General features: G+C 56.3%; 7 pseudogenes; all 7 read left to right on the top strand.

The window, feature by feature from the left end:
- The first annotated feature begins 2,855 nt into the window (after window positions 1-2,855).
- Window positions 2,856-2,975, top strand: LOC129638295 (uncharacterized; annotated as a pseudogene).
- A 3,251-nt stretch (window positions 2,976-6,226) lies between these two features.
- Window positions 6,227-6,346, top strand: LOC129638296 (uncharacterized; annotated as a pseudogene).
- Window positions 6,347-9,590: 3,244 nt separating this feature from the next.
- Window positions 9,591-9,710, top strand: LOC129638297 (uncharacterized; annotated as a pseudogene).
- A 3,251-nt stretch (window positions 9,711-12,961) lies between these two features.
- On the top strand, window positions 12,962-13,081 carry LOC129638298 (uncharacterized; annotated as a pseudogene).
- A 3,260-nt stretch (window positions 13,082-16,341) lies between these two features.
- LOC129638299 (uncharacterized) lies at window positions 16,342-16,461 on the top strand (annotated as a pseudogene).
- Window positions 16,462-19,718: 3,257 nt separating this feature from the next.
- Window positions 19,719-19,838, top strand: LOC129638300 (uncharacterized; annotated as a pseudogene).
- A 3,254-nt stretch (window positions 19,839-23,092) lies between these two features.
- Window positions 23,093-23,212, top strand: LOC129638301 (uncharacterized; annotated as a pseudogene).
- The last annotated feature ends 2,954 nt before the right edge of the window (window positions 23,213-26,166 follow it).

The following is a 26,166-nucleotide window of genomic DNA, read 5'->3' on the forward strand; positions in this document are numbered from 1 at the left end:
GTTGGCTTCTACTGGGGGTGGATCTATGCCTGGGAGTGGGACTGCTGAACCATAGGCTACTTCTACTTTTAGTTCCTTCGCGAACCTCCATACTCTTTTCCATCCCGGCTGTACCAACTCCCATTCCTACTCAGCGTGGAGGAGAGTTCCCTTTGCTCCACAGCTTCTCCAGCATCTGCTATGGACAGACATTGCAATGAGGCCCAATCGGACTCGGGCGAAGTGGTCCCTCCTTGGCGTTTGGAGTTGAGTCTCTCCAATCATTAGTGACGTGGAGCAAGATGACCGTTTGGAAATGCAGATGCAATTCTGTCACCATCCTGCTCCAACGGCTCTTGTATTTTCCCATCATATTGAAGATACGACCAATTCCCTTCATGCCTGCTCCTCACGTTCTTCTCGGATGTCTTTTCCCTGGAATGCCCTCTGCACTCTTTGGCTTCCATCCCATAGGGCATTTTCATTTCTTGAACGTCCTAAGGTTCCCTGGTCACGTAGACTTCCAGGATGCTGTTTTCCCTGCCTGAAATTCTTCCTGCATCTCAACCCTGGTTTACGTAGGTTCAACCTATGGACCTCAACGCAATGGTTACTCTGAAAAGCCTTCCCTGACACCCAGGTTTTGGTGAGGGTAGAGGCCCCTCGACAAGTTCTCAAAGGATCTGCCTGTGATGTATCATTAGATTCGTCTCAGTGAAAGCAGGAACTCTGTGTCTGCTTCTCTCCGCCTTCTAGTTCCAGAAACTTATTGCATGCCTCCCAGCTCATCGTAGGTGCTCAGGATTTACTTAGTGTGTGAAAGACAGAAAAGTTCTTGGACGCCTCAAGGTGTCACTTGGCTCGGCACTTTTGATCTCTTTGTATACTTGGCGATTCCATTCTTTCCTTTCCTGGGTTCATGTGTACGCTATATTCAAGGCACAATCTAAGGCATTAAGACATATCCATCAGTATGGGTTCTTGCTTTCAAGGAACTCGTACAGCAGATTTCTACAGTTTAGGGCTTTTCAAATGCTCTAGAAGAATGTGAACGTTCAGTGTGATCCATTTTCATTTCCAAGAAAGATCGTTTGACTTCCATAGCAAAGGTGGAGACCTTCCGACGTGTAGTCCAATACTTAGACCTTGACCATGTCAGGCAAGTCTTGTGGTTCCTTCTGGAGGTGTGTGGCTCTTGCAGAAACGTGAAGATCTTCCATCATCCTCGGACTTTGGTGTCATTTGCAATCATCAAGAAAGCTTCCAGGTATAGGTTCCAGACCACCACCGCACACACTCAGTAGCCAACGGAGTGGATTCCAGGAATCTGCGTTGTTAACCAGCATCACCGTTGATATTGTTGCTGCACGCTCTACAGTGGCCAGGGCCTGGATTGTCCACTGGGTCTCATGTGGAATGGAAAGAAGGGCTTCCCCCCCACCCCACCCCACCCCCCACTGTTGACAGCCTTGTGACTAGAAACGGGCCCCGAATCAAGAATCAGACAAACCAGATAAGCCCAGATGGTAGTCCATGAGATGAAGGAACTAAGCAGCTGGTTGGGATGGCGCCAAGGGGAAAGGTTGCTCTTTTTGTCTCCCGCTCTACTCCTTTCTTCCTGGACGCCTTAGGGGTTCATCATGGAGATTTGAAATAAAGTTCACCAAAGTCATATGTGTTGAATCAAGATTTTGCGTTTCACCATCTCTCAAAAACGAAGAGTGCTTAACCTGCACAGGTTTCTTTCAAATAAGTCAACTGCTTTTCAGTTCTGGGGTTTCTCTCTTGCCTTGTTCAAGTAGCCTTAAGAGTAAAAATCAACGAAAATGAAAGAAAGATTCAAAGATACCAACAAAGGACACCTTCTGTTTCTTCAATCATCTTTCCACTTAGTAGCACACGAGCTCTTTTCTTTGTATTTTGCCTAGGGAATTTGCAATGTGCTGGTTCAGATGGCAAGGCATCCGCCCGCAGGAGACTCGGGTTTGATCCCTGGGTCGGGAAGATCCCCTGGAGAAGGAAATGGCAACCCACTCCAGTATTCTCGCCTGGGAAATGCCACGGACAGAGGAGCCTGATGGGCCGCACTCCATGGGTCCTATAAGAGTTGGGCTCAACCCAGCAACTACGAACAGAAGTATTTCCAAAGACCACACTCAAGTGTGTGTGTGTGTGTGTGTGTGTGTGTGTGTGTCTGTCTGTCTGTGTGCCTGCCTGTGGTTCGTCTGCTCTCTCAGGAAGGTCGGGTGCTTGGCGGGCGGCGTGGGGACAAGGGGGGCGCCTCGGTAGGGCAAAGGGGCGGGGCTGAGGCGCTCCGGTCGACCACGCCTCCGTGGCTCCCGGTGGGTTTGGGCAGCGGGCAGGTGCCGGGCAAGTTGGGCGCTCAAGATTCGCTGCGCCTAGGCCCGCAGGAGGTTCAGAGGCCCCCGGGCCGCGGGGATCGGGAGGCGGCGGGCCCCGAAGACCGACACCTCCGGGGTCGCGCGGCCCTGAGCAGCGAAGGGGATGGGGGGGGAGGCCCCGCTCAGCCAGCGCGGCCGGGTCTGGAGTGGCCGGGGGTGGGAGGGCGCCGAGACCTCCGCACCCCTCAGCCCACCCCCCAGGCCCCGCGCGCACGCACGCACGCCCTCCCGGTCACTGGGGGGTCCTGGAAGCCCATCGGGCCCCCGGGCCCGGCCAGGCGGTTGCTGGTCTGGTGTTGGCGGTGTTCGGGGGCCGGGCCGGCGTCAGCAGGCTGGAGTGCGGTCGCGGGTCGTGCGGCTCAAGTACAGCACGGCCCCCCGAGGAGAGGGGCGGCCCGTTGGCCCGACCTGCAGGTCAGAGCGAAAGGGAGGCGAAGCGCAAGGCTCTTAGGGCGCCCCGCGGCGGCCGCGTCCGTCTCCGGCCCTACCGGCCTGAAGGCGCCCGATCTCGTCTGATCTCGGAAGCTAAGCAGGGTCGGGCCTGTTTAGTATCTTGGATGGGAGACCACCTGGGAATTCCGGGTGCTGGAGGCTTTTTTGCCTACCAGAAGAGGTCCTTTAGCCCCCGCCCCGCGTCCCAATTCTTGGACCCACACCCCCCTCGCCCCCCCGCCACCCCCGCAGCCCCAGCCCCTCCCGGGGCGGGGGGAGTGAGTGGGTGGCCGGGGCCCCGACTCCCGCTGCAGACCTGGGTTGCCTCCCCGCGGCCCGCGAGCCCCTCCGCATTCGCATTCGGCTTTCAGGAAACCAGACGACCGGCCGTCCCGTCTCCCTCTGGGGCTCCTTTGGCTTGCCTCAGGCAATCCCGGGGCTTGCACCGACTCCAGCCAGAGCCCCAGCCCCCGCCCCACCCCCAGCCTCGCAGGCGATCGCGCATGCGCATGCGAGCGCGCGCACAGATCGATGTGCCCAAACGGGGCATCTGGCTTGTTGGCTTGTACTGGGGGTGGATCTATGCCTGGGAGTGGGACTGCTGAACCATAGGCTACTTCTACTTTTAGTTCCTTCGCGAACCTCCATACTCTTTTCCATCCCGGCTGTACCAACTCCCATTCCTACTCAGCGTGGAGGAGAGTTCCCTTTGCTCCACAGCTTCTCCAGCATCTGCTATGGACAGACATTGCAATGAGGCCCAATCGGACTCGGGCGAAGTGGTCCCTCCTTGGCGTTTGGAGTTGAGTCTCTCCAATCATTAGTGACGTGGAGCAAGATGACCGTTTGGAAATGCAGATGCAATTCTGTCACCATCCTGCTCCAACGGCTCTTGTATTTTCCCATCATATTGAAGATACGACCAATTCCCTTCATGCCTGCTCCTCACGTTCTTCTCGGATGTCTTTTCCCTGGAATGCCCTCTGCACTCTTTGGCTTCCATCCCATAGGGCATTTTCATTTCTTGAACGTCCTAAGGTTCCCTGGTCACGTAGACTTCCAGGATGCTGTTTTCCCTGCCTGAAATTCTTCCTGCATCTCAACCCTGGTTTACGTAGGTTCAACCTATGGACCTCAACGCAATGGTTACTCTGAAAAGCCTTCCCTGACACCCAGGTTTTGGTGAGGGTAGAGGCCCCTCGACAAGTTCTCAAAGGATCTGCCTGTGATGTATCATTAGATTCGTCTCAGTGAAAGCAGGAACTCTGTGTCTGCTTCTCTCCGCCTTCTAGATCCAGAAACTTATTACATGCCTCCCAGCTCATCGTAGGTGCTCAGGATTTACTTAGTGTGTGAAAGACAGAAAAGTTCTTGGACGCCTCAAGGTGTCACTTGGCTCGGCACTTTTGATCTCTTTGTATACTTGGCGATTCCATTCTTTCCTTTCCTGGGTTCATGTGTACGCTATATTCAAGGCACAATCTAAGGCATTAAGACATATCCATCAGTATGGGTTCTTGCTTTCAAGGAACTCGTACAGCAGATTTCTACAGTTTAGGGCTTTTCAAATGCTCTAGAAGAATGTGAACGTTCAGTGTGATCCATTTTCATTTCCAAGAAAGATCGTTTGACTTCCATAGCAAAGGTGGAGACCTTCCGACGTGTAGTCCAATACTTAGACCTTGACCATGTCAGGCAAGTCTTGTGGTTCCTTCTGGAGGTGTGTGGCTCTTGCAGAAACGTGAAGATCTTCCATCGTCCTCGGACTTTGGTGTCATTTGCAATCATCAAGAAAGCTTCCAGGTATAGGTTCCAGACCACCACCGCACACACTCAGTAGCCAACGGAGTGGATTCCAGGAATCTGCGTTGTTAACCAGCATCACCGTTGATATTGTTGCTGCACGCTCTATGCAGTGGCCAGGGCCTGGATTGTCCACTGGGTCTCATGTGGAATGGAAAGAAGGGCTTCCCCCCCACCCCACCCCACCCCCCACTGTTGACAGCCTTGTGACTAGAAACGGGCCCCGAAACAAGAATCAGACAAACCAGATAAGCCCAGATGGTAGTCCATGAGATGAAGGAACTAAGCAGCTGGTTGGGATGGCGCCAAGGGGAAAGGTTGCTCTTTTTGTCTCCCGCTCTACTCCTTTCTTCCTGGACGCCTTAGGGGTTCATCATGGAGATTTGAAATAAAGTTCACCAAAGTCATATGTGTTGAATCAAGATTTTGCGTTTCACCATCTCTCAAAAACGAAGAGTGCTTAACCTGCACAGGTTTCTTTCAAATAAGTCAACTGCTTTTCAGTTCTGGGGTTTCTCTCTTGCCTTGTTCAAGTAGCCTTAAGAGTAAAAATCAACGAAAACGAAAGAAAGATTCAAAGATACCAACAAAGGACACCTTCTGTTTCTTCAATCATCTTTCCACTTGGTAGCACACGAGCTCTTTTCTTTGTATTTTGCCTAGGGAATTCGCAATGTGCTGGTTCAGATGGCAAGGCATCCGCCCGCAGGAGACTCGGGTTTGATCCCTGGGTCGGGAAGATCCCCTGGAGAAGGAAATGGCAACCCACTCCAGTATTCTCGCCTGGGAAATGCCACGGACAGAGGAGCCTGATGGGCCGCACTCCATGGGTCCTACAAGAGTTGGGCTCAACCCAGCAACTACGAACAGAAGTATTTCCAAAGACCACACTCGTGTGTGTGTGTGTGTGTGTGTGTGTGTCTGTCTGTCTGTCTGTCTGTGTGCCTGCCTGTGGTTCGTCTGCTCTCTCAGGAAGTTCGGGTGCTTGGCGGGCGGCGTGGGGACAAGGGGGGCGCCTCGGTAGGGCAAAGGGGCGGGGCTGAGGCGTTCCGGTCGACCGCGCCTCCGTGGCTCCCGGTGGGTTTGGGCAGCGGGCAGGTGCCGGGCAAGTTGGGCGCTCAAGATTCGCTGCGCCTAGGCCCGCAGGAGGTTCAGAGGCCCCCGGGCCGCGGGGATCGGGAGGCGGTGGGCCCCAAAGACCGACACCTCCGGGGTCGCGTGGCCCTGAGCAGCGAAGGGGATGGGGGGGGAGGCCCCGCTCAGCCAGCGCGGCCGGGTCTGGAGTGGCCGGGGGTGGGAGGGCGCCGAGACCTCCGCACCCCTCAGCCCACCCCCCAGGCCCCGCGCGCACGCACGCACGCCCTCCCGGTCACTGGGGGGTCCTGGAAGCCCATCGGGCCCCCGGGCCCGGCCAGGCGGTTGCTGGTCTGGTGTTGGCGGTGTTCGGGGGCGGGCCGGCGTCAGCAGGCTGGAGTGCGGTCGCGGGTCGTGCGGCTCAAGTACAGCACGGCCCCCCGAGGAGAGGGGCGGCCCGTTGGCCCGACCTGCAGGTCAGAGCGAAAGGGAGGCGAAGCGCAAGGCTCTTAGGGCGCCCCGCGGCGGCCGCGTCCGTCTCCGGCCCTACCGGCCTGAAGGCGCCCGATCTCGTCTGATCTCGGAAGCTAAGCAGGGTCGGGCCTGTTTAGTATCTTGGATGGGAGACCACCTGGGAATTCCGGGTGCTGGAGGCTTTTTTGCCTACCAGAAGAGGTCCTTTAGCCCCCGCCCCGCGTCCCAATTCTTGGACCCACACCCCCCTCGCCCCCCCGCCACCCCCGCAGCCCCAGCCCCTCCCGGGGCGGGGGGAGTGAGTGGGTGGCCGGGGCCCCGACTCCCGCTGCAGACCTGGGTTGCCTCCCCGCGGCCCGCGAGCCCCTCCGCATTCGCATTCGGCTTTCAGGAAACCAGACGACCGGCCGTCCCGTCTCCCTCTGGGGCTCCTTTGGCTTGCCTCAGGCAATCCCGGGGCTTGCACCGACTCCAGCCAGAGCCCCAGCCCCCGCCCCACCCCCAGCCTCGCAGGCGATCGCGCATGCGCATGCGAGCGCGCGCACAGATCGATGTGCCCAAACGGGGCATCTGGCTTGTTGGCTTGTACTGGGGGTGGATCTATGCCTGGGAGTGGGACTGCTGAACCATAGGCTACTTCTACTTTTAGTTCCTTCGCGAACCTCCATACTCTTTTCCATCCCGGCTGTACCAACTCCCATTCCTACTCAGCGTGGAGGAGAGTTCCCTTTGCTCCACAGCTTCTCCAGCATCTGCTATGGACAGACATTGCAATGAGGCCCAATCGGACTCGGGCGAAGTGGTCCCTCCTTGGCGTTTGGAGTTGAGTCTCTCCAATCATTAGTGACGTGGAGCAAGATGACCGTTTGGAAATGCAGATGCAATTCTGTCACCATCCTGCTCCAACGGCTCTTGTATTTTCCCATCATATTGAAGATACGACCAATTCCCTTCATGCCTGCTCCTCACGTTCTTCTCGGATGTCTTTTCCCTGGAATGCCCTCTGCACTCTTTGGCTTCCATCCCATAGGGCATTTTCATTTCTTGAACGTCCTAAGGTTCCCTGGTCACGTAGACTTCCAGGATGCTGTTTTCCCTGCCTGAAATTCTTCCTGCATCTCAACCCTGGTTTACGTAGGTTCAACCTATGGACCTCAACGCAATGGTTACTCTGAAAAGCCTTCCCTGACACCCAGGTTTTGGTGAGGGTAGAGGCCCCTCGACAAGTTCTCAAACGATCTGCCTGTGATGTATCATTAGATTCGTCTCAGTGAAAGCAGGAACTCTGTGTCTGCTTCTCTCCGCCTTCTAGATCCAGAAACTTATTACATGCCTCCCAGCTCATCGTAGGTGCTCAGGATTTACTTAGTGTGTGAAAGACAGAAAAGTTCTTGGACGCCTCAAGGTGTCACTTGGCTCGGCACTTTTGATCTCTTTGTATACTTGGCGATTCCATTCTTTCCTTTCCTGGGTTCATGTGTACGCTATATTCAAGGCACAATCTAAGGCATTAAGACATATCCATCAGTATGGGTTCTTGCTTTCAAGGAACTCGTACAGCAGATTTCTACAGTTTAGGGCTTTTCAAATGCTCTAGAAGAATGTGAACGTTCAGTGTGATCCATTTTCATTTCCAAGAAAGATCGTTTGACTTCCATAGCAAAGGTGGAGACCTTCCGACGTGTAGTCCAATACTTAGACCTTGACCATGTCAGGCAAGTCTTGTGGTTCCTTCTGGAGGTGTGTGGCTCTTGCAGAAACGTGAAGATCTTCCATCGTCCTCGGACTTTGGTGTCATTTGCAATCATCAAGAAAGCTTCCAGGTATAGGTTCCAGACCACCACCGCACACACTCAGTAGCCAACGCAGTGGATTCCAGGAATCTGCGTTGTTAACCAGCATCACCGTTGATATTGTTGCTGCACGCTCTATGCAGTGGCCAGGGCCTGGATTGTCCACTGGGTCTCATGTGGAATGGAAAGAAGGGCTTCCCCCCCACCCCACCCCACCCCCCACTGTTGACAGCCTTGTGACTAGAAACGGGCCCCGAAACAAGAATCAGACAAACCAGATAAGCCCAGATGGTAGTCCATGAGATGAAGGAACTAAGCAGCTGGTTGGGATGGCGCCAAGGGGAAAGGTTGCTCTTTTTGTCTCCCGCTCTACTCCTTTCTTCCTGGACGCCTTAGGGGTTCATCATGGAGATTTGAAATAAAGTTCACCAAAGTCATATGTGTTGAATCAAGATTTTGCGTTTCACCATCTCTCAAAAACGAAGAGTGCTTAACCTGCACAGGTTTCTTTCAAAAAAGTCAACTGCTTTTCAGTTCTGGGGTTTCTCTCTTGCCTTGTTCAAGTAGCCTTAAGAGTAAAAATCAACGAAAACGAAAGAAAGATTCAAAGATACCAACAAAGGACACCTTCTGTTTCTTCAATCATCTTTCCACTTAGTAGCACACGAGCTCTTTTCTTTGTATTTTGCCTAGGGAATTCGCAATGTGCTGGTTCAGATGGCAAGGCATCCGCCCGCAGGAGACTCGGGTTTGATCCCTGGGTCGGGAAGATCCCCTGGAGAAGGAAATGGCAACCCACTCCAGTATTCTCGCCTGGGAAATGCCACGGACAGAGGAGCCTGATGGGCCGCACTCCATGGGTCCTATAAAAGTTGGGCTCAACCCAGCAACTACGAACAGAAGTATTTCCAAAGACCACACTCGTGTGTGTGTGTGTGTGTGTCTGTCTGTCTGTCTGTCTGTGTGCCTGCCTGTGGTTCGTCTGCTCTCTCAGGAAGGTTGGGTGCTTGGCGGGCGGCGTGGGGACAAGGGGGGCGCCTCGGTAGGGCAAAGGGGCGGGGCTGAGGCGCTCCGGTCGACCACGCCTCCGTGGCTCCCGGTGGGTTTGGGCAGCGGGCAGGTGCCGGGCAAGTTGGGCGCTCAAGATTCGCTGCGCCTAGGCCCGCAGGAGGTTCAGAGGCCCCCGGGCCGCGGGGATCGGGAGGCGGCGGGCCCCGAAGACCGACACCTCCGGGGTCGCGCGGCCCTGAGCAGCGAAGGGGATGGGGGGGGAGGCCCCGCTCAGCCAGCGCGGCCGGGTCTGGAGTGGCCGGGGGTGGGAGGGCGCCGAGACCTCCGCACCCCTCAGCCCACCCCCCAGGCCCCGCGCGCACGCACGCACGCCCTCCCGGTCACTGGGGGGTCCTGGAAGCCCATCGGGCCCCCGGGCCCGGCCAGGCGGTTGCTGGTCTGGTGTTGGCGGTGTTCGGGGGCCGGGCCGGCGTCAGCAGGCTGGAGTGCGGTCGCGGGTCGTGCGGCTCAAGTACAGCACGGCCCCCCGAGGAGAGGGGCGGCCCGTTGGCCCGACCTGCAGGTCAGAGCGAAAGGGAGGCGAAGCGCAAGGCTCTTAGGGCGCCCCGCGGCGGCCGCGTCCGTCTCCGGCCCTACCGGCCTGAAGGCGCCCGATCTCGTCTGATCTCGGAAGCTAAGCAGGGTCGGGCCTGTTTAGTATCTTGGATGGGAGACCACCTGGGAATTCCGGGTGCTGGAGGCTTTTTTGCCTACCAGAAGAGGTCCTTTAGCCCCCGCCCCGCGTCCCAATTCTTGGACCCACACCCCCCTCGCCCCCCCGCCACCCCCGCAGCCCCAGCCCCTCCCGGGGCGGGGGGAGTGAGTGGGTGGCCGGGGCCCCGACTCCCGCTGCAGACCTGGGTTGCCTCCCCGCGGCCCGCGAGCCCCTCCGCATTCGCATTCGGCTTTCAGGAAACCAGACGACCGGCCGTCCCGTCTCCCTCTGGGGCTCCTTTGGCTTGCCTCAGGCAATCCCGGGGCTTGCACCGACTCCAGCCAGAGCCCCAGCCCCCGCCCCACCCCCAGCCTCGCAGGCGATCGCGCATGCGCATGCGAGCGCGCGCACAGATCGATGTGCCCAAACGGGGCATCTGGCTTGTTGGCTTCTACTGGGGGTGGATCTATGCCTGGGAGTGGGACTGCTGAACCATAGGCTACTTCTACTTTTAGTTCCTTCGCGAACCTCCATACTCTTTTCCATCCCGGCTGTACCAACTCCCATTCCTACTCAGCGTGGAGGAGAGTTCCCTTTGCTCCACAGCTTCTCCAGCATCTGCTATGGACAGACATTGCAATGAGGCCCAATCGGACTCGGGCGAAGTGGTCCCTCCTTGGCGTTTGCAGTTGAGTCTCTCCAATCATTAGTGACGTGGAGCAAGATGACCGTTTGGAAATGCAGATGCAATTCTGTCACCATCCTGCTCCAACGGCTCTTGTATTTTCCCATCATATTGAAGATACGACCAATTCCCTTCATGCCTGCTCCTCACGTTCTTCTCGGATGTCTTTTCCCTGGAATGCCCTCTGCACTCTTTGGCTTCCATCCCATAGGGCATTTTCATTTCTTGAACGTCCTAAGGTTCCCTGGTCACGTAGACTTCCAGGATGCTGTTTTCCCTGCCTGAAATTCTTCCTGCATCTCAACCCTGGTTTACGTAGGTTCAACCTATGGACCTCAACGCAATGGTTACTCTGAAAAGCCTTCCCTGACACCCAGGTTTTGGTGAGGGTAGAGGCCCCTCGACAAGTTCTCAAAGGATCTGCCTGTGATGTATCATTAGATTCGTCTCAGTGAAAGCAGGAACTCTGTGTCTGCTTCTCTCCGCCTTCTAGTTCCAGAAACTTATTGCATGCCTCCCAGCTCATCGTAGGTGCTCAGGATTTACTTAGTGTGTGAAAGACAGAAAAGTTCTTGGACGCCTCAAGGTGTCACTTGGCTCGGCACTTTTGATCTCTTTGTATACTTGGCGATTCCATTCTTTCCTTTCCTGGGTTCATGTGTACGCTATATTCAAGGCACAATCTAAGGCATTAAGACATATCCATCAGTATGGGTTCTTGCTTTCAAGGAACTCGTACAGCAGATTTCTACAGTTTAGGGCTTTTCAAATGCTCTAGAAGAATGTGAACGTTCAGTGTGATCCATTTTCATTTCCAAGAAAGATCGTTTGACTTCCATAGCAAAGGTGGAGACCTTCCGACGTGTAGTCCAATACTTAGACCTTGACCATGTCAGGCAAGTCTTGTGGTTCCTTCTGGAGGTGTGTGGCTCTTGCAGAAACGTGAAGATCTTCCATCGTCCTCGGACTTTGGTGTCATTTGCAATCATCAAGAAAGCTTCCAGGTATAGGTTCCAGACCACCACCGCACACACTCAGTAGCCAACGGAGTGGATTCCAGGAATCTGCGTTGTTAACCAGCATCACCGTTGATATTGTTGCTGCACGCTCTATGCAGTGGCCAGGGCCTGGATTGTCCACTGGGTCTCATGTGGAATGGAAAGAAGGGCTTCCCCCCCACCCCACCCCACCCCCCACTGTTGACAGCCTTGTGACTAGAAACGGGCCCCGAAACAAGAATCAGACAAACCAGATAAGCCCAGATGGTAGTCCATGAGATGAAGGAACTAAGCAGCTGGTTGGGATGGCGCCAAGGGGAAAGGTTGCTCTTTTTGTCTCCCGCTCTACTCCTTTCTTCCTGGACGCCTTAGGGGTTCATCATGGAGATTTGAAATAAAGTTCACCAAAGTCATATGTGTTGAATCAAGATTTTGCGTTTCACCATCTCTCAAAAACGAAGAGTGCTTAACCTGCACAGGTTTCTTTCAAATAAGTCAACTGCTTTTCAGTTCTGGGGTTTCTCTCTTGCCTTGTTCAAGTAGCCTTAAGAGTAAAAATCAACGAAAACGAAAGAAAGATTCAAAGATACCAACAAAGGACACCTTCTGTTTCTTCAATCATCTTTCCACTTGGTAGCACACGAGCTCTTTTCTTTGTATTTTGCCTAGGGAATTCGCAATGTGCTGGTTCAGATGGCAAGGCATCCGCCCGCAGGAGACTCGGGTTTGATCCCTGGGTCGGGAAGATCCCCTGGAGAAGGAAATGGCAACCCACTCCAGTATTCTCGCCTGGGAAATGCCACGGACAGAGGAGCCTGATGGGCCGCACTCCATGGGTCCTATAAGAGTTGGGCTCAACCCAGCAACTACGAACAGAAGTATTTCCAAAGACCACACTCGTGTGTGTGTGTGTGTGTGTGTGTGTGTCTGTCTGTCTGTCTGTGTGCCTGCCTGTGGTTCGTCTGCTCTCTCAGGAAGGTCGGGTGCTTGGCGGGCGGCGTGGGGACAAGGGGGGGCGCCTCGGTAGGGCAAAGGGGCGGGGCTGAGGCGCTCCGGTCGACCGCGCCTCCGTGGCTCCCGGTGGGTTTGGGCAGCGGGCAGGTGCCGGGCAAGTTGGGCGCTCAAGATTCGCTGCGCCTAGGCCCGCAGGAGGTTCAGAGGCCCCCGGGCCGCGGGGATCGGGAGGCGGCGGGCCCCGAAGACCGACACCTCCGGGGTCGCGCGGCCCTGAGCAGCGAAAGGGATGGGGGGGGGGGAGGCCCCGCTCAGCCAGCGCGGCCGGGTCTGGAGTGGCCGGGGGTGGGAGGGCGCCGAGACCTCCGCACCCCTCAGCCCACCCCCCAGGCCCCGCGCGCACGCACGCACGCCCTCCCGGTCACTGGGGGGTCCTGGAAGCCCATCGGGCCCCCGGGCCCGGCCAGGCGGTTGCTGGTCTGGTGTTGGCGGTGTTCGGGGCCGGGCCGGCGTCAGCAGGCTGGAGTGCGGTCGCGGGTCGTGCGGCTCAAGTACAGCACGGCCCCCCGAGGAGAGGGGCGGCCCGTTGGCCCGACCTGCAGGTCAGAGCGAAAGGGAGGCGAAGCGCAAGGCTCTTAGGGCGCCCCGCGGCGGCCGCGTCCGTCTCCGGCCCTACCGGCCTGAAGGCGCCCGATCTCGTCTGATCTCGGAAGCTAAGCAGGGTCGGGCCTGTTTAGTATCTTGGATGGGAGACCACCTGGGAATTCCGGGTGCTGGAGGCTTTTTTGCCTACCAGAAGAGGTCCTTTAGCCCCCGCCCCGCGTCCCAATTCTTGGACCCACACCCCCCTCGCCCCCCCGCCACCCCCGCAGCCCCAGCCCCTCCCGGGGCGGGGGGAGTGAGTGGGTGGCCGGGGCCCCGACTCCCGCTGCAGACCTGGGTTGCCTCCCCGCGGCCCGCGAGCCCCTCCGCATTCGCATTCGGCTTTCAGGAAACCAGACGACCGGCCGTCCCGTCTCCCTCTGGGGCTCCTTTGGCTTGCCTCAGGCAATCCCGGGGCTTGCACCGACTCCAGCCAGAGCCCCAGCCCCCGCCCCACCCCCAGCCTCGCAGGCGATCGCGCATGCGCATGCGAGCGCGCGCACAGATCGATGTGCCCAAACGGGGCATCTGGCTTGTTGGCTTGTACTGGGGGTGGATCTATGCCTGGGAGTGGGACTGCTGAACCATAGGCTACTTCTACTTTTAGTTCCTTCGCGAACCTCCATACTCTTTTCCATCCCGGCTGTACCAACTCCCATTCCTACTCAGCGTGGAGGAGAGTTCCCTTTGCTCCACAGCTTCTCCAGCATCTGCTATGGACAGACATTGCAATGAGGCCCAATCGGACTCGGGCGAAGTGGTCCCTCCTTGGCGTTTGGAGTTGAGTCTCTCCAATCATTAGTGACGTGGAGCAAGATGACCGTTTGGAAATGCAGATGCAATTCTGTCACCATCCTGCTCCAACGGCTCTTGTATTTTCCCATCATATTGAAGATACGACCAATTCCCTTCATGCCTGCTCCTCACGTTCTTCTCGGATGTCTTTTCCCTGGAATGCCCTCTGCACTCTTTGGCTTCCATCCCATAGGGCATTTTCATTTCTTGAACGTCCTAAGGTTCCCTGGTCACGTAGACTTCCAGGATGCTGTTTTCCCTGCCTGAAATTCTTCCTGCATCTCAACCCTGGTTTACGTAGGTTCAACCTATGGACCTCAACGCAATGGTTACTCTGAAAAGCCTTCCCTGACACCCAGGTTTTGGTGAGGGTAGAGGCCCCTCGACAAGTTCTCAAAGGATCTGCCTGTGATGTATCATTAGATTCGTCTCAGTGAAAGCAGGAACTCTGTGTCTGCTTCTCTCCGCCTTCTAGATCCAGAAACTTATTACATGCCTCCCAGCTCATCGTAGGTGCTCAGGATTTACTTAGTGTGTGAAAGACAGAAAAGTTCTTGGACGCCTCAAGGTGTCACTTGGCTCGGCACTTTTGATCTCTTTGTATATTTGGCGATTCCATTCTTTCCTTTCCTGGGTTCATGTGTACGCTATATTCAAGGCACAATCTAAGGCATTAAGACATATCCATCAGTATGGGTTCTTGCTTTCAAGGAACTCGTACAGCAGATTTCTACAGTTTAGGGCTTTTCAAATGCTCTAGAAGAATGTGAACGTTCAGTGTGATCCATTTTCATTTCCAAGAAAGATCGTTTGACTTCCATAGCAAAGGTGGAGACCTTCCGACGTGTAGTCCAATACTTAGACCTTGACCATGTCAGGCAAGTCTTGTGGTTCCTTCTGGAGGTGTGTGGCTCTTGCAGAAACGTGAAGATCTTCCATCGTCCTCGGACTTTGGTGTCATTTGCAATCATCAAGAAAGCTTCCATGTATAGGTTCCAGACCACCACCGCACACACTCAGTAGCCAACGGAGTGGATTCCAGGAATCTGCGTTGTTAACCAGCATCACCGTTGATATTGTTGCTGCACGCTCTATGCAGTGGCCAGGGCCTGGATTGTCCACTGGGTCTCATGTGGAATGGAAAGAAGGGCTTCCCCCCCACCCCACCCCACCCCCCACTGTTGACAGCCTTGTGACTAGAAACGGGCCCCGAAACAAGAATCAGACAAACCAGATAAGCCCAGATGGTAGTCCATGAGATGAAGGAACTAAGCAGCTGGTTGGGATGGCGCCAAGGGGAAAGGTTGCTCTTTTTGTCTCCCGCTCTACTCCTTTCTTCCTGGACGCCTTAGGGGTTCATCATGGAGATTTGAAATAAAGTTCACCAAAGTCATATGTGTTGAATCAAGATTTTGCGTTTCACCATCTCTCAAAAACGAAGAGTGCTTAACCTGCACAGGTTTCTTTCAAAAAAGTCAATTGCTTTTCAGTTCTGGGGTTTCTCTCTTGCCTTGTTCAAGTAGCCTTAAGAGTAAAAATCAACGAAAACAAAAGAAAGATTCAAAGATACCAACAAAGGACACCTTCTGTTTCTTCAATCATCTTTCCACTTGGTAGCACACGAGCTCTTTTCTTTGTATTTTGCCTAGGGAATTCGCAATGTGCTGGTTCAGATGGCAAGGCATCCGCCCGCAGGAGACTCGGGTTTGATCCCTGGGTCGGGAAGATCCCCTGGAGAAGGAAATGGCAACCCACTCCAGTATTCTCGCCTGGGAAATGCCACGGACAGAGGAGCCTGATGGGCCGCACTCCATGGGTCCTATAAGAGTTGGGCTCAACCCAGCAACTACGAACAGAAGTATTTCCAAAGACCACACTCGTGTGTGTGTGTGTGTGTGTGTGTGTGTGTGTGTCTGTCTGTCTGTCTGTCTGTGTGCCTGCCTGTGGTTCGTCTGCTCTCTCAGGAAGGTCGGGTGCTTGGCGGGCGGCGTGGGGACAAGGGGGGCGCCTCGGTAGGGCAAAGGGGCGGGGCTGAGGCGCTCCGGTCGACCGCGCCTCCGTGGCTCCCGGTGGGTTTGGGCAGCGGGCAGGTGCCGGGCAAGTTGGGCGCTCAAGATTCGCTGCGCCTAGGCCCGCAGGAGGTTCAGAGGCCCCCGGGCCGCGGGGATCGGGAGGCGGCGGGCCCCGAAGACCGACACCTCCGGGGTCGCGCGGCCCTGAGCAGCTAAGGGGATGGGGGGGGGGAGGCCCCGCTCAGCCAGCGCGGCCGGGTCTGGAGTGGCCGGGGGTGGGAGGGCGCCGAGACCTCCGCACCCCTCAGCCCACCCCCCAGGCCCCGCGCGCACGCACGCACGCCCTCCCGGTCACTGGGGGGTCCTGGAAGCCCATCGGGCCCCCGGGCCCGGCCAGGCGGTTGCTGGTCTGGTGTTGGCGGTGTTCGGGGGCCGGGCCGGCGTCAGCAGGCTGGAGTGCGGTCGCGGGTCGTGCGGCTCAAGTACAGCACGGCCCCCCGAGGAGAGGGGCGGCCCGTTGGCCCGACCTGCAGGTCAGAGCAAAAGGGAGGCGAAGCGCAAGGCTCTTAGGGCGCCCCGCGGCGGCCGCGTCCGTCTCCGGCCCTACCGGCCTGAAGGCGCCCGATCTCGTCTGATCTCGGAAGCTAAGCAGGGTCGGGCCTGTTTAGTATCTTGGATGGGAGACCACCTGGGAATTCCGGGTGCTGGAGGCTTTTTTGCCTACCAGAAGAGGTCCTTTAGCCCCCGCCCCGCGTCCCAATTCTTGGACCCACACCCCCCTCGCCCCCCCGCCACCCCCGCAGCCCCAGCCCCTCCCGGGGCGGGGGGAGTGAGTGGGTGGCCGGGGCCCCGACTCCCGCTGCAGACCTGGGTTGCCTCCCCGCGGCCCGCGAGCCCCTCCGCATTCGCATTCGGCTTTCAGGGAACCAGACGACCGGCCGTCCCGTCTCCCTCTGGGGCTCCTTTGGCTTGCCTCAGGCAATCCCGGGGCTTGCACCGACTCCAGCCAGAGCCCCAGCCCCCGCCCCACCCCCAGCCTCGCAGGCGATCGCGCATGCGCATGCGAGCGCGCGCACAGATCGATGTGCCCAAACGGGGCATCTGGCTTGTTGGCTTCTACTGGGGGTGGATCTATGCCTGGGAGTGGGACTGCTGAACCATAGGCTACTTCTACTTTTAGTTCCTTCGCGAACCTCCATACTCTTTTCCATCCCGGCTGTACCAACTCCCATTCCTACTCAGCGTGGAGGAGAGTTCCCTTTGCTCCACAGCTTCTCCAGCATCTGCTATGGACAGACATTGCAATGAGGCCCAATCGGACTCGGGCGAAGTGGTCCCTCCTTGGCGTTTGGAGTTGAGTCTCTCCAATCATTAGTGACGTGGAGCAAGATGACCGTTTGGAAATGCAGATGCAATTCTGTCACCATCCTGCTCCAACGGCTCTTGTATTTTCCCATCATATTGAAGATACGACCAATTCCCTTCATGCCTGCTCCTCACGTTCTTCTCGGATGTCTTTTCCCTGGAATGCCCTCTGCACTCTTTGGCTTCCATCCCATAGGGCATTTTCATTTCTTGAACGTCCTAAGGTTCCCTGGTCACGTAGACTTCCAGGATGCTGTTTTCCCTGCCTGAAATTCTTCCTGCATCTCAACCCTGGTTTACGTAGGTTCAACCTATGGACCTCAACGCAATGGTTACTCTGAAAAGCCTTCCCTGACACCCAGGTTTTGGTGAGGGTAGAGGCCCCTCGACAAGTTCTCAAAGGATCTGCCTGTGATGTATCATTAGATTCGTCTCAGTGAAAGCAGGAACTCTGTGTCTGCTTCTCTCCGCCTTCTAGATCCAGAAACTTATTACATGCCTCCCAGCTCATCGTAGGTGCTCAGGATTTACTTAGTGTGTGAAAGACAGAAAAGTTCTTGGACGCCTCAAGGTGTCACTTGGCTCGGCACTTTTGATCTCTTTGTATACTTGGCGATTCCATTCTTTCCTTTCCTGGGTTCATGTGTACGCTATATTCAAGGCACAATCTAAGGCATTAAGACATATCCATCAGTATGGGTTCTTGCTTTCAAGGAACTCGTACAGCAGATTTCTACAGTTTAGGGCTTTTCAAATGCTCTAGAAGAATGTGAACGTTCAGTGTGATCCATTTTCATTTCCAAGAAAGATCGTTTGACTTCCATAGCAAAGGTGGAGACCTTCCGACGTGTAGTCCAATACTTAGACCTTGACCATGTCAGGCAAGTCTTGTGGTTCCTTCTGGAGGTGTGTGGCTCTTGCAGAAACGTGAAGATCTTCCATCGTCCTCGGACTTTGGTGTCATTTGCAATCATCAAGAAAGCTTCCAGGTATAGGTTCCAGACCACCACCGCACACACTCAGTAGCCAACGGAGTGGATTCCAGGAATCTGCGTTGTTAACCAGCATCACCGTTGATATTGTTGCTGCACGCTCTATGCAGTGGCCAGGGCCTGGATTGTCCACTGGGTCTCATGTGGAATGGAAAGAAGGGCTTCCCCCCCACCCCACCCCACCCCCCACTGTTGACAGCCTTGTGACTAGAAACGGGCCCCGAAACAAGAATCAGACAAACCAGATAAGCCCAGATGGTAGTCCATGAGATGAAGGAACTAAGCAGCTGGTTGGGATGGCGCCAAGGGGAAAGGTTGCTCTTTTTGTCTCCCGCTCTACTCCTTTCTTCCTGGACGCCTTAGGGGTTCATCATGGAGATTTGAAATAAAGTTCACCAAAGTCATATGTGTTGAATCAAGATTTTGCGTTTCACCATCTCTCAAAAACGAAGAGTGCTTAACCTGCACAGGTTTCTTTCAAAAAAGTCAACTGCTTTTCAGTTCTGGGGTTTCTCTCTTGCCTTGTTCAAGTAGCCTTAAGAGTAAAAATCAACGAAAACGAAAGAAAGATTCAAAGATACCAACAAAGGACACCTTCTGTTTCTTCAATCATCTTTCCACTTAGTAGCACACGAGCTCTTTTCTTTGTATTTTGCCTAGGGAATTCGCAATGTGCTGGTTCAGATGGCAAGGCATCCGCCCGCAGGAGACTCGGGTTTGATCCCTGGGTCGGGAAGATCCCCTGGAGAAGGAAATGGCAACCCACTCCAGTATTCTCGCCTGGGAAATGCCACGGACAGAGGAGCCTGATGGGCCGCACTCCATGGGTCCTATAAGAGTTGGGCTCAACCCAGCAACTACGAACAGAAGTATTTCCAAAGACCACACTCGTGTGTGTGTGTGTGTGTGTGTGTGTGTGTGTCTGTCTGTCTGTCTGTGTGCCTGCCTGTGGTTCGTCTGCTCTCTCAGGAAGGTCGGGTGCTTGGCGGGCGGCGTGGGGACAAGGGGGGCGCCTCGGTAGGGCAAAGGGGCGGGGCTGAGGCGCTCCGGTCGACCGCGCCTCCGTGGCTCCCGGTGGGTTTGGGCAGCGGGCAGGTGCCGGGCAAGTTGGGCGCTCAAGATTCGCTGCGCCTAGGCCCGCAGGAGGTTCAGAGGCCCCCGGGCCGCGGGGATCGGGAGGCGGCGGGCCCCGAAGACCGACACCTCCGGGGTCGCGCGGCCCTGAGCAGCGAAGGGGATGGGGGGCGGGGGGAGGCCCCGCTCAGCCAGCGCGGCCGGGTCTGGAGTGGCCGGGGGTGGGAGGGCGCCGAGACCTCCGCACCCCTCAGCCCACCCCCCAGGCCCCGCGCGCACGCACGCACGCCCTCCCGGTCACTGGGGGGTCCTGGAAGCCCATCGGGCCCCCGGGCCCGGCCAGGCGGTTGCTGGTCTGGTGTTGGCGGTGTTCGGGGGCCGGGCCGGCGTCAGCAGGCTGGAGTGCGGTCGCGGGTCGTGCGGCTCAAGTACAGCACGGCCCCCCGAGGAGAGGGGCGGCCCGTTGGCCCGACCTGCAGGTCAGAGCGAAAGGGAGGCGAAGCGCAAGGCTCTTAGGGCGCCCCGCGGCGGCCGCGTCCGTCTCCGGCCCTACCGGCCTGAAGGCGCCCGATCTCGTCTGATCTCGGAAGCTAAGCAGGGTCGGGCCTGTTTAGTATCTTGGATGGGAGACCACCTGGGAATTCCGGGTGCTGGAGGCTTTTTTGCCTACCAGAAGAGGTCCTTTAGCCCCCGCCCCGCGTCCCAATTCTTGGACCCACACCCCCCTCGCCCCCCCGCCACCCCCGCAGCCCCAGCCCCTCCCGGGGCGGGGGGAGTGAGTGGGTGGCCGGGGCCCCGACTCCCGCTGCAGACCTGGGTTGCCTCCCCGCGGCCCGCGAGCCCCTCCGCATTCGCATTCGGCTTTCAGGAAACCAGACGACCGGCCGTCCCGTCTCCCTCTGGGGCTCCTTTGGCTTGCCTCAGGCAATCCCGGGGCTTGCACCGACTCCAGCCAGAGCCCCAGCCCCCGCCCCACCCCCAGCCTCGCAGGCGATCGCGCATGCGCATGCGAGCGCGCGCACAGATCGATGTGCCCAAACGGGGCATCTGGCTTGTTGGCTTCTACTGGGGGTGGATCTATGCCTGGGAGTGGGACTGCTGAACCATAGGCTACTTCTACTTTTAGTTCCTTCGCGAACCTCCATACTCTTTTCCATCCCGGCTGTACCAACTCCCATTCCTACTCAGCGTGGAGGAGAGTTCCCTTTGCTCCACAGCTTCTCCAGCATCTGCTATGGACAGACATTGCAATGAGGCCCAATCGGACTCGGGCGAAGTGGTCCCTCCTTGGCGTTTGGAGTTGAGTCTCTCCAATCATTAGTGACGTGGAGCAAGATGACCGTTTGGAAATGCAGATGCAATTCTGTCACCATCCTGCTCCAACGGCTCTTGTATTTTCCCATCATATTGAAGATACGACCAATTCCCTTCATGCCTGCTCCTCACGTTCTTCTCGGATGTCTTTTCCCTGGAATGCCCTCTGCACTCTTTGGCTTCCATCCCATAGGGCATTTTCATTTCTTGAACGTCCTAAGGTTCCCTGGTCACGTAGACTTCCAGGATGCTGTTTTCCCTGCCTGAAATTCTTCCTGCATCTCAACCCTGGTTTACGTAGGTTCAACCTATGGACCTCAACGCAATGGTTACTCTGAAAAGCCTTCCCTGACACCCAGGTTTTGGTGAGGGTAGAGGCCCCTCGACAAGTTCTCAAAGGATCTGCCTGTGATGTATCATTAGATTCGTCTCAGTGAAAGCAGGAACTCTGTGTCTGCTTCTCTCCGCCTTCTAGATCCAGAAACTTATTACATGCCTCCCAGCTCATCGTAGGTGCTCAGGATTTACTTAGTGTGTGAAAGACAGAAAAGTTCTTGGACGCCTCAAGGTGTCACTTGGCTCGGCACTTTTGATCTCTTTGTATACTTGGCGATTCCATTCTTTCCTTTCCTGGGTTCATGTGTACGCTATATTCAAGGCACAATCTAAGGCATTAAGACATATCCATCAGTATGGGTTCTTGCTTTCAAGGAACTCGTACAGCAGATTTCTACAGTTTAGGGCTTTTCAAATGCTCTAGAAGAATGTGAACGTTCAGTGTGATCCATTTTCATTTCCAAGAAAGATCGTTTGACTTCCATAGCAAAGGTGGAGACCTTCTGACGTGTAGTCCAATACTTAGACCTTGACCATGTCAGGCAAGTCTTGTGGTTCCTTCTGGAGGTGTGTGGCTCTTGCAGAAACGTGAAGATCTTCCATCGTCCTCGGACTTTGGTGTCATTTGCAATCATCAAGAAAGCTTCCAGGTATAGGTTCCAGACCACCACCGCACACACTCAGTAGCCAACGGAGTGGATTCCAGGAATCTGCGTTGTTAACCAGCATCACCGTTGATATTGTTGCTGCACGCTCTATGCAGTGGCCAGGGCCTGGATTGTCCACTGGGTCTCATGTGGAATGGAAAGAAGGGCTTCCCCCCCACCCCACCCCACCCCCCACTGTTGACAGCCTTGTGACTAGAAACGGGCCCCGAAACAAGAATCAGACAAACCAGATAAGCCCAGATGGTAGTCCATGAGATGAAGGAACTAAGCAGCTGGTTGGGATGGCGCCAAGGGGAAAGGTTGCTCTTTTTGTCTCCCGCTCTACTCCTTTCTTCCTGGACGCCTTAGGGGTTCATCATGGAGATTTGAAATAAAGTTCACCAAAGTCATATGTGTTGAATCAAGATTTTGCGTTTCACCATCTCTCAAAAACGAAGAGTGCTTAACCTGCACAGGTTTCTTTCAAATAAGTCAACTGCTTTTCAGTTCTGGGGTTTCTCTCTTGCCTTGTTCAAGTAGCCTTAAGAGTAAAAATCAACGAAAACGAAAGAAAGATTCAAAGATACCAACAAAGGACACCTTCTGTTTCTTCAATCATCTTTCCACTTAGTAGCACACGAGCTCTTTTCTTTGTATTTTGCCTAGGGAATTCGCAATGTGCTGGTTCAGATGGCAAGGCATCCGCCCGCAGGAGACTCGGGTTTGATCCCTGGGTCGGGAAGATCCCCTGGAGAAGGAAATGGCAACCCACTCCAGTATTCTCGCCTGGGAAATGCCACGGACAGAGGAGCCTGATGGGCCGCACTCCATGGGTCCTATAAGAGTTGGGCTCAACCCAGCAACTACGAACAGAAGTATTTCCAAAGACCACACTCGTGTGTGTGTGTGTGTGTGTGTGTGTGTGTCTGTCTGTCTGTCTGTGTGCCTGCCTGTGGTTCGTCTGCTCTCTCAGGAAGGTCGGGTGCTTGGCGGGCGGCGTGGGGACAAGGGGGGGCGCCTCGGTAGGGCAAAGGGGCGGGGCTGAGGCGCTCCGGTCGACCGCGCCTCCGTGGCTCCCGGTGGGTTTGGGCAGCGGGCAGGTGCCGGGCAAGTTGGGCGCTCAAGATTCGCTGCGCCTAGGCCCGCAGGAGGTTCAGAGGCCCCCGGGCCGCGGGGATCGGGAGGCGGCGGGCCCCGAAGACCGACACCTCCGGGGTCGCGCGGCCCTGAGCAGCGAAGGGGATGGGGGGGGGGGAGGCCCCGCTCAGCCAGCGCGGCCGGGTCTGGAGTGGCCGGGGGTGGGAGGGCGCCGAGACCTCCGCACCCCTCAGCCCACCCCCCAGGCCCCGCGCGCACGCACGCACGCCCTCCCGGTCACTGGGGGGTCCTGGAAGCCCATCGAGCCCCCGGGCCCGGCCAGGCGGTTGCTGGTCTGGTGTTGGCGGTGTTCGGGGGCCGGGCCGGCGTCAGCAGGCTGGAGTGCGGTCGCGGGTCGTGCGGCTCAAGTACAGCACGGCCCCCCGAGGAGAGGGGCGGCCCGTTGGCCCGACCTGCAGGTCAGAGCGAAAGGGAGGCGAAGCGCAAGGCTCTTAGGGCGCCCCGCGGCGGCCGCGTCCGTCTCCGGCCCTACCGGCCTGAAGGCGCCCGATCTCGTCTGATCTCGGAAGCTAAGCAGGGTCGGGCCTGTTTAGTATCTTGGATGGGAGACCACCTGGGAATTCCGGGTGCTGGAGGCTTTTTTGCCTACCAGAAGAGGTCCTTTAGCCCCCGCCCCGCGTCCCAATTCTTGGACCCACACCCCCCTCGCCCCCCCGCCACCCCCGCAGCCCCAGCCCCTCCCGGGGCGGGGGGAGTGAGTGGGTGGCCGGGGCCCCGACTCCCGCTGCAGACCTGGGTTGCCTCCCCGCGGCCCGCGAGCCCCTCCGCATTCGCATTCGGCTTTCAGGAAACCAGACGACCGGCCGTCCCGTCTCCCTCTGGGGCTCCTTTGGCTTGCCTCAGGCAATCCCGGGGCTTGCACCGACTCCAGCCAGAGCCCCAGCCCCCGCCCCACCCCCAGCCTCGCAGGCGATCGCGCATGCGCATGCGAGCGCGCGCACAGATCGATGTGCCCAAACGGGGCATCTGGCTTGTTGGCTTGTACTGGGGGTGGATCTATGCCTGGGAGTGGGACTGCTGAACCATAGGCTACTTCTACTTTTAGTTCCTTCGCGAACCTCCATACTCTTTTCCATCCCGGCTGTACCAACTCCCATTCCTACTCAGCGTGGAGGAGAGTTCCCTTTGCTCCACAGCTTCTCCAGCATCTGCTATGGACAGACATTGCAATGAGGCCCAATCGGACTCGGGCGAAGTGGTCCCTCCTTGGCGTTTGGAGTTGAGTCTCTCCAATCATTAGTGACGTGGAGCAAGATGACCGTTTGGAAATGCAGATGCAATTCTGTCACCATCCTGCTCCAACGGCTCTTGTATTTTCCCATCATATTGAAGATACGACCAATTCCCTTCATGCCTGCTCCTCACGTTCTTCTCGGATGTCTTTTCCCTGGAATGCCCTCTGCACTCTTTGGCTTCCATCCCATAGGGCATTTTCATTTCTTGAACGTCCTAAGGTTCCCTGGTCACGTAGACTTCCAGGATGCTGTTTTCCCTGCCTGAAATTCTTCCTGCATCTCAACCCTGGTTTACGTAGGTTCAACCTATGGACCTCAACGCAATGGTTACTCTGAAAAGCCTTCCCTGACACCCAGGTTTTGGTGAGGGTAGAGGCCCCTCGACAAGTTCTCAAAGGATCTGCCTGTGATGTATCATTAGATTCGTCTCAGTGAAAGCAGGAACTCTGTGTCTGCTTCTCTCCGCCTTCTAGATCCAGAAACTTATTGCATGCCTCCCAGCTCATCGTAGGTGCTCAGGATTTACTTAGTGTGTGAAAGACAGAAAAGTTCTTGGACGCCTCAAGGTGTCACTTGGCTCGGCACTTTTGATCTCTTTGTATACTTGGCGATTCCATTCTTTCCTTTCCTGGGTTCATGTGTACGCTATATTCAAGGCACAATCTAAGGCATTAAGACATATCCATCAGTATGGGTTCTTGCTTTCAAGGAACTCGTACAGCAGATTTCTACAGTTTAGGGCTTTTCAAATGCTCTAGAAGAATGTGAACGTTCAGTGTGATCCATTTTCATTCCCAAGAAAGATCGTTTGACTTCCATAGCAAAGGTGGAGACCTTCCGACGTGTAGTCCAATACTTAGACCTTGACCATGTCAGGCAAGTCTTGTGGTTCCTTCCGGAGGTGTGTGGCTCTTGCAGAAACGTGAAGATCTTCCATCGTCCTCGGACTTTGGTGTCATTTGCAATCATCAAGAAAGCTTCCAGGTATAGGTTCCAGACCACCACCGCACACACTCAGTAGCCAACGGAGTGGATTCCAGGAATCTGCGTTGTTAACCAGCATCACCGTTGATATTGTTGCTGCACGCTCTATGCAGTGGCCAGGGCCTGGATTGTCCACTGGGTCTCATGTGGAATGGAAAGAAGGGCTTCCCCCCCACCCCACCCCACCCCCCACTGTTGACAGCCTTGTGACTAGAAACGGGCCCCGAAACAAGAATCAGACAAACCAGATAAGCCCAGATGGTAGTCCATGAGATGAAGGAACTAAGCAGCTGGTTGGGATGGCGCCAAGGGGAAAGGTTGCTCTTTTTGTCTCCCGCTCTACTCCTTTCTTCCTGGACGCCTTAGGGGTTCATCATGGAGATTTGAAATAAAGTTCACCAAAGTCATATGTGTTGAATCAAGATTTTGCGTTTCACCATCTCTCAAAAACGAAGAGTGCTTAACCTGCACAGGTTTCTTTCAAAAAAGTCAACTGCTTTTCAGTTCTGGGGTTTCTCTCTTGCCTTGTTCAAGTAGCCTTAAGAGTAAAAATCAACGAAAACGAAAGAAAGATTCAAAGATACCAACAAAGGACACCTTCTGTTTCTTCAATCATCTTTCCACTTGGTAGCACACGAGCTCTTTTCTTTGTATTTTGCCTAGGGAATTCGCAATGTGCTGGTTCAGATGGCAAGGCATCCGCCCGCAGGAGACTCGGGTTTGATCCCTGGGTCGGGAAGATCCCCTGGAGAAGGAAATGGCAACCCACTCCAGTATTCTCGCCTGGGAAATGCCACGGACAGAGGAGCCTGATGGGCCGCACTCCATGGGTCCTATAAGAGTTGGGCTCAACCCAGCAACTACGAACAGAAGTATTTCCAAAGACCACACTCGTGTGTGTGTGTGTGTGTGTGTGTGTGTGTGTCTGTCTGTCTGTCTGTGTGCCTGCCTGTGGTTCGTCTGCTCTCTCAGGAAGGTCGGGTGCTTGGCGGGCGGCGTGGGGACAAGGGGGGCGCCTCGGTAGGGCAAAGGGGCGGGGCTGAGGCGCTCCGGTCGACCGCGCCTCCGTGGCTCCCGGTGGGTTTGGGCAGCGGGCAGGTGCCGGGCAAGTTGGGCGCTCAAGATTCGCTGCGCCTAGGCCCGCAGGAGGTTCAGAGGCCCCCGGGCCGCGGGGATCGGGAGGCGGCGGGCCCCGAAGACCGACACCTCCGGGGTCGCGCGGCCCTGAGCAGCGAAGGGGATGGGGGGCGGGGGGAGGCCCCGCTCAGCCAGCGCGGCCGGGTCTGGAGTGGCCGGGGGTGGGAGGGCGCCGA

Source organism: Bubalus kerabau, chromosome 23 (assembly GCF_029407905.1).
Source record: "Bubalus kerabau isolate K-KA32 ecotype Philippines breed swamp buffalo chromosome 23, PCC_UOA_SB_1v2, whole genome shotgun sequence".
Lineage (NCBI taxonomy): Eukaryota > Metazoa > Chordata > Mammalia > Artiodactyla > Bovidae > Bubalus > Bubalus kerabau.